Raw genomic sequence first — 6,187 nt, forward strand, 5'->3', positions numbered from 1 at the left:
ATTCTTGAATATTGTATTTCGTCAACACCTGAGAACCTTCTGTGAAGGATCACAATGCTTTTCCAAACTAAAGACAGGGGAAAAAATGCTTATTTCATAGCATCTGCTCAAATATTTGAGCTTAACTCTACTGGGCTCCAGTTAATACACTAGTTATTAAACCCTTGTAATGTATCTTATAAATTGTTATCTTAGTGTTCAAGATACATCTATAACTTAATTTCTTAAAGATTTTTATTCAGAATAAATACTTCTTAATGTTACATTATATACATATATATTTTTCTAATGACTAACTAAATTACTAATAAATAGAATTTTTAGTATCGTATAACATCGCATCACATGGATGGAGTGTGAGTTACTTAACCATTTCCATATTGCTGGATGCTACTTTTATAAAAGATTATAACAAAAGTCATTCCCAGTTATCCCAAACTTCGATTCTACACCAGTAAGAATCAACCTTGTTGGGTCTTATACAACTTTGATTAGTATCATGAAATGACAGACTTCCTCCCCACCAAATTACCAACAAGTATATACAACAATCCTGTACATAATCTTAGATTTTTGTTGGCCTGAAAACCCATAAACACAGTCCAAAGACTTCATGTTAAGAACTCCTCTTTTGGTCCATTTGAGTATGTGATTCATTTTCCTGCTAGCAAGCATCCATCCTAATTAAGCTCACATTTTCATTACTCTTGGGAATACAGAAAACTGATAGAGAATGACTAACAATCATCATTTAATACCAATAGGTAATATTAGTTAAGCAGTCTTCTAATGTGCGGGGTACTCCTCTAAGAGCTTTACAGGTACTAATTCAGGTAATCTTCAAAACCACTCTGCAACATAAATACTATTATAATTCTGATTTAATGGATGAAGAAACTGAGACACAGAAATATTGCTCAAACTCCCTCAGATTTAAGTGGTGGGCAAGATTCAAATTCTCTCAACCTAGGTTCAAAATCCTTTTATTTTTTATATATTTTTAATGTTTATTTATTTTGAGAGAGGCCAGCAGGGGAGGGGCAGAGAGAGAGACAAAGAATCCAAAGCAGGCTCTAAACTCTTGAGGTGTCAGCACAGAGCCCACCACTGGGCTGGAACTCTCTGACCGCGAGATCATGACCTGAGCGGAAGTCCCATGCTTAACCGACTGAGCCACCCAGGCGCACCCCTAGCTTCAAAATTCTTAAATACCTTATACACCTCAGTCTATCCAATAACATGCCCTAAATAAACTTATGCTACCAACTCTCAGTCATAAGTAAACTCTGAAGACCTAATGTACAACATGGTTACTATAAATAATGATAATGTATTATAGGCTTGAAATTTGCCACAAGAGTAGATCTTAAGTATTCTCACCACACACGTTTGAAATTTGCCACAAGAGTAGATCTTAAGTATTCTCTCACCACTCACCATAGTTATTTACACAAAAGTTAACTATGGGAGGTGATGGATGTTAGTCTGACGGTGGTAATCATTCCATTCCACAATGTATACATATACTGAAACATGTATATATTTATGCGTTAAACATATACCATTTTGTATTTGTCAAAAATAAGCAAAATAAACTCATGCTACCAAATCTCTACCACATCTGGCAAGAGTTACCAAAAATCTCCAATGGCGGAGTCTCTTGGAAAAAAATTCCCACCCCTACTCTGGAATCAATCATTGAAGATATCTAAACAAACCCTGAACTACTCCTTAACGAATCACAGTCGAAAACAAAGCATGAACTTTCACATCCAAAAGGGGCATTTCCATAATCAGAATATATAGCATATGGTTAAACTAAACGTAGAACTGTATTAGACGGGCACTAAGAAGTGTTATCTATTAATTAGGTCCTCTGCCATTAACTAGGTAGGGAAATCTTAAAGCACAAATCAATGAATAGATCATTCTTAAGCAGCACATAACAAGGGAAGAAAATTTAAAAAGCCCAGTGTCCATAAAATCAAATCATTTCACGGAAACAAAGAATCAGCACAAACTCACACAGAAGCTGGCTTTTAGAGGCGCGGCAGCGATTCGTTTCACTTCAAAGGCCTTCTCTGGAGACTGGCAGGGCTAGGGAAGCAAAGTGTTCATTACACCCCAGGCTTTTCTTAGTCCGTCAAAACCCACCCGCTCTGCCCTTGCCCCTCGCCCGTCGCTAATCGCCACAGGCATGCACAAACACAAACCAGAGGCAAACGAGGAAAGGTTTGCGGTCACCCGAGTCCGGGTTCGCAGCTCTCGGTACCCAATAGCTTGGTCGTCGCTACTGCTCACCGCCTGGGACGGCCCACTGCGTCTTCTTCGGTCCAAGGGGTCGTTCCGTCCTCACAGGCCAGCCCTGAATCTGGTTCCAGCGCTCTGCAGGGTACCTTTATTCTGGGGCTCCACCTCCGACTTCCCTCTTACAGCCAGGCCTGGGTAGTAGAGAAGACCGAGGTGAGTAGGACCGCAGGGTCTCGCATTGCAGAACAGGCCGCGCCCACATACCCGGCCCAGCGGCGCTACTGGCGCACGAATTTAAACCCAAGCCGTCCGTGTCTCTAACTGCAAGCCCTCACTCGGGAAGAATCGCACAGTAGCCCGAGGCCCCAGGACCCACCCCGGGTCGGGTCTGCGGAATCTAGTCCTTCAGAAAAGCAGTTCGCGCACTCCGGCCGCCACTGGCTCTGAGGACCGCCCAGCCCTCAAGTCTGCTGTGTCGGGCTTCTAGAGTGTCTATCTCGGCACGAGTGCGCAAGCGCGCAGGGGGCGGGGGAAGGGCCTCGGCTCTTCAGAAGGGCTCGCGGGGGGAAATGGGGCCAGATTACAGCAGCTGGCCTGCGGAATGGAGAAGCATAATTCTGCAGGGCCAGGACTCCTCAGGCCCGTAATGGTGACTCTGTGAGTGATCGGTGCTACCGAGGGTAATCCGAGCCTGCTCCCCTTTTGGAACAGTAGTCCAAAAATCACAAAAGCTACGTATTCTGGCTTTCCTCTTTCGGTTCTCGGCTCCGCCCTCGGTTTGAGCCGCGAGCACCGCACCGCCCTCAAGAAGAGCGTGGAGGCTCCGGGGAGTTGCAGTTTCCGTTCCGAGTACGCAGGCGCTGGGGTGGGGTGGGGGGGGGGCGAACCCTGTCCTTTACTGAGGTCAGGGAGCCTCTTGGAGCCACAATCGCTGGAGGGTAGGGGAAGGGAAAGGGGTGCAGGTAAGAAAGGTTGGAGCCAGGAGCCCGGCTTGGGCCTGGGTATCCAGATCTCTAGGCTCGTAACGGGGACCCTGACCGATACCCAGTGCCCTGTGTGTGGTTCACGTGGAGCTTCCTGAGGGACTGGCGTGGTACCGCCAAGTGCCTGAGAGTGTTATTGCATACTGGGTTGTGTTTTTTCCTACATGGAGCGATTTCCCCGCATATGTCATTCTTTGGATGTAAGACTGAGAAAGCGCCACAGAGAACACTGTGCATGATTTTGCCTGAGTAGGGATCTCTGAAGTCTCTGTGGTTTGTAGCATTACGAAACAGACTCAATTGGCTAGATCTAATCGGCTTTATTTAACTCTTAATGAGTTGGCAGCATCCCTTCTAGTAAATAGACATTCCTAGGAGTTTTACAGAATGGAAGGATTTCCAGGCAGGATGATGGGGCAAGGAAATTATTAGCAAAAGAAAAGAAAGGGTTGTTTCAGGCCAGGTCATCTTTTTGAGGGAAGGGAATAGGCAGGAGTCTTATTTTGCAGATTACTAGTGCTGTTCAGGAAATTTCAGGTTGACTGTTTAAAGGTCACATTTATGGGAGTGGTTGGAACTGCAACTGTTGATTAATTAAAACTGTTAATCTTGGTTTGCTCTCTAAGGGTAAAATGACTCCATCTGGAGCTGGTTTCTTTTATTGTAACAATGAAGTGCCTCACATTGTGTGTATCCTTGAAGATGGCTGTGCTGTGAAGGTAACCAGAGTATGTCACCTCTATATATGCCTCTTGGACAAAAAAATTATTTTGAGCTGAAAGCAATTTAGAAGCATGAAAGTCAGGAGAGCTCTCTCTACCCTCCCCCATTTCTGCCTAAATTCAGGGTATAAATTCTCATTTTATATCCTGTTTGAGTTTTATACCCTGTTGTTGAGTTTGTTGAGTTGTTTGAGACAGCTCTAGATTCTTAGCCCATAGATGGTACCAAAGGAATCTGCAAATAGGTTTTACTCCCATTAGTTTCCTTTCACAGACTGCCACACTTGGGATTCTAAAACTGCTTTTCTTTATCCTGTCATTTCTCTACAGTCATATTATTTGTTAAAGATGCTGTATAAGCTAGAGTGCTAAGCCACCACTTTTGAGTTACTCTTGTTTTCTCCCATAAGACATGTGCACACATGTTAATAAATTGTTTATGTCTCCTATTAATCTGTCTTTTTTGTTGCAGAGCCCTAGCAGAGAACCTAAGATGAGTAGAGGTAAAATATTTTCTCCCCGAAGCCCCATTGTGTGTTATTTCTGGCACGGTTTTGATAGGCCTGTACTTCTGGTTCTTGCTTTGCATGGATACCATGTTTGTGGGTGTAGGGGAGCAGAATTTGCCACCCAAAATGTGTCTCTTTAGCATAAGGATTATTATAGGCTGATTATTTTTTTAAGGAACTCAAACACAGAAGCTCTGAAACTGAGTACAAGTTACCTTTTTGTAAGAAACATTTACATTTGTAAGGGAAATCTCTATTTTTAAGGGTGTCTCCCTCACTGTACCAAGAAGAAGATGGTACCTAAATCTCTAGAATGTTATCCCTGGAGAAGGCATGGACTTAAATCTGCATAACAACCTTATCCTTATTTAATATGCTTTTCCTGGTAACCTCCCATAACTGACCCTCCACCCCAACATCTTTTGTCTTTAACTGAAGATGGTAATTAAGGTGATGGCTTTGGCCATTTCAGGGAGCCACGCAGTTTTCCTAGGTCTCTCCCTTGTATACAGGAAGTATATGTTTTATTAAACTTTTGTTTGTTTATCTTCTGTTAATTTATGGTGTGTCAGTTTAACTCTTAGATCAGCCAGGAGAATCTTGAAGGGCAAAGGATAATCTTTCCTCCCCAGCATGGATCACTGTGTTACTAGGTTCTGGGATTTTGATGGTCAGCATCTTGGCCACTAAGTGTGCTCTCAAGAATGTGGCGCTATGGCATTTAAGTGAGTAAAATAATTACAGGCACAAAAATACTGGAAATGAGGATGTAAAATTATCATTATTTATGAGTATAAGATTGTAGGAGTATATAATCAGGAAGTTGAAATTAATAGGACTTCATAAAACAAAAGAAGGGCACTTTATTTTCTCTTATAAATGTACTTGCAATATTCATCTGCATATGAGGGTTTTTTTGTTTTTGTTTTTAACTGCACTTAGATGAAATCTTGGATGAATTCAATGTTTTCAATCACTCTTGGATAATAAAAGTATCTTTGAACACTTTTAGTTAAAAGATCAGTCTTGGGGTGCCTGGGCGGCTCAGTCATTTGAGTGTCTGACCTTGATTTTGGCTCAGGTCATAATCTCACAGTTTGTGAGATTGTGCCCCACGTTGGGCTCTGCACTGACAGCATGAAGTCTGCTTGGTATTCTCTCTCTGCTCCTCTTTCACTCATGCACTTGCTCTCTCTCTCTCTCGCTCTCTCAAAATAAATAAATAAACATTAAAAAAAGATCAGTCTTATTTTTAGCAGTTAAAAATGTCTTTTTTAATAAAAATGTCAGTGTAATAATCAATATTTCATTTAAAGCAAAAAACTTACACCTTTTTCTTTCTCCTTGACCACCTCCAAATATAATTATATCTCAAAGTCAATATGTGGTACTTATATACTAACTATGTAAATTATTTTTTATTCAAAATCAAGTAGATTTTCTAGCTTTTTTTGTTTATTAAGGATTTCATTAGTTTTCTTTGTACCTGTTCTTAGTTTTTATAGATGTTCCACAGATAAATGTTCCACATTTATGTTAAATATCCACAGATGATTTTTTTAAATTGTTCAAATATCCAATTAGAGGGGTGCCTGGGTGGCTCAGTTGGTTAAGCATCTGACTCTTGATTTTGGCTCAGATCATGATTTCACAGTTCGTGAGATCAAGCCCCACATTGGGCTCTCCGCTGAGAGCACAGAGCCTGCTTGAAATCCCCCCGCCC

The 6,187-nt window shown here is 41.7% G+C and overlaps 1 protein-coding gene across 6 annotated transcripts in view; it reads right to left on the reverse strand.

Moving 5' to 3' along the window:
* Window positions 1–3,461, reverse strand: part of LOC109251419 (zinc finger protein 30 homolog) — a 58,988-nt gene extending 55,527 nt beyond the window's left edge. Inside the window, exons 1-3 of one of the 6 annotated variants that reach the window (XM_019422977.2) lie at window positions 2,835–3,461; window positions 2,302–2,441; window positions 2,026–2,097 (exon numbers count right to left, since the gene is read on the reverse strand). The gene's annotated coding sequence lies outside the window, so the exon portion shown is untranslated. Of the gene's footprint in view, window positions 1–2,025; window positions 2,098–2,272; window positions 2,442–2,626; window positions 2,762–2,834 lie in introns of those variants that run through there. The other 5 variants (XM_019422983.2, XM_019422975.2, XM_019422976.2 and 2 more) reach the window with 5 other exon arrangements.
* Between the last annotated feature and the right edge of the window lie 2,726 nt (window positions 3,462–6,187).

The sequence above is a fragment of the Panthera pardus genome, unplaced genomic scaffold (genome assembly GCF_024362965.1).
Source record: "Panthera pardus isolate Hobbes unplaced genomic scaffold, ASM2436296v1 HiC_scaffold_18, whole genome shotgun sequence".
In the NCBI taxonomy this organism is placed as follows: Eukaryota; Metazoa; Chordata; class Mammalia; order Carnivora; family Felidae; genus Panthera; species Panthera pardus.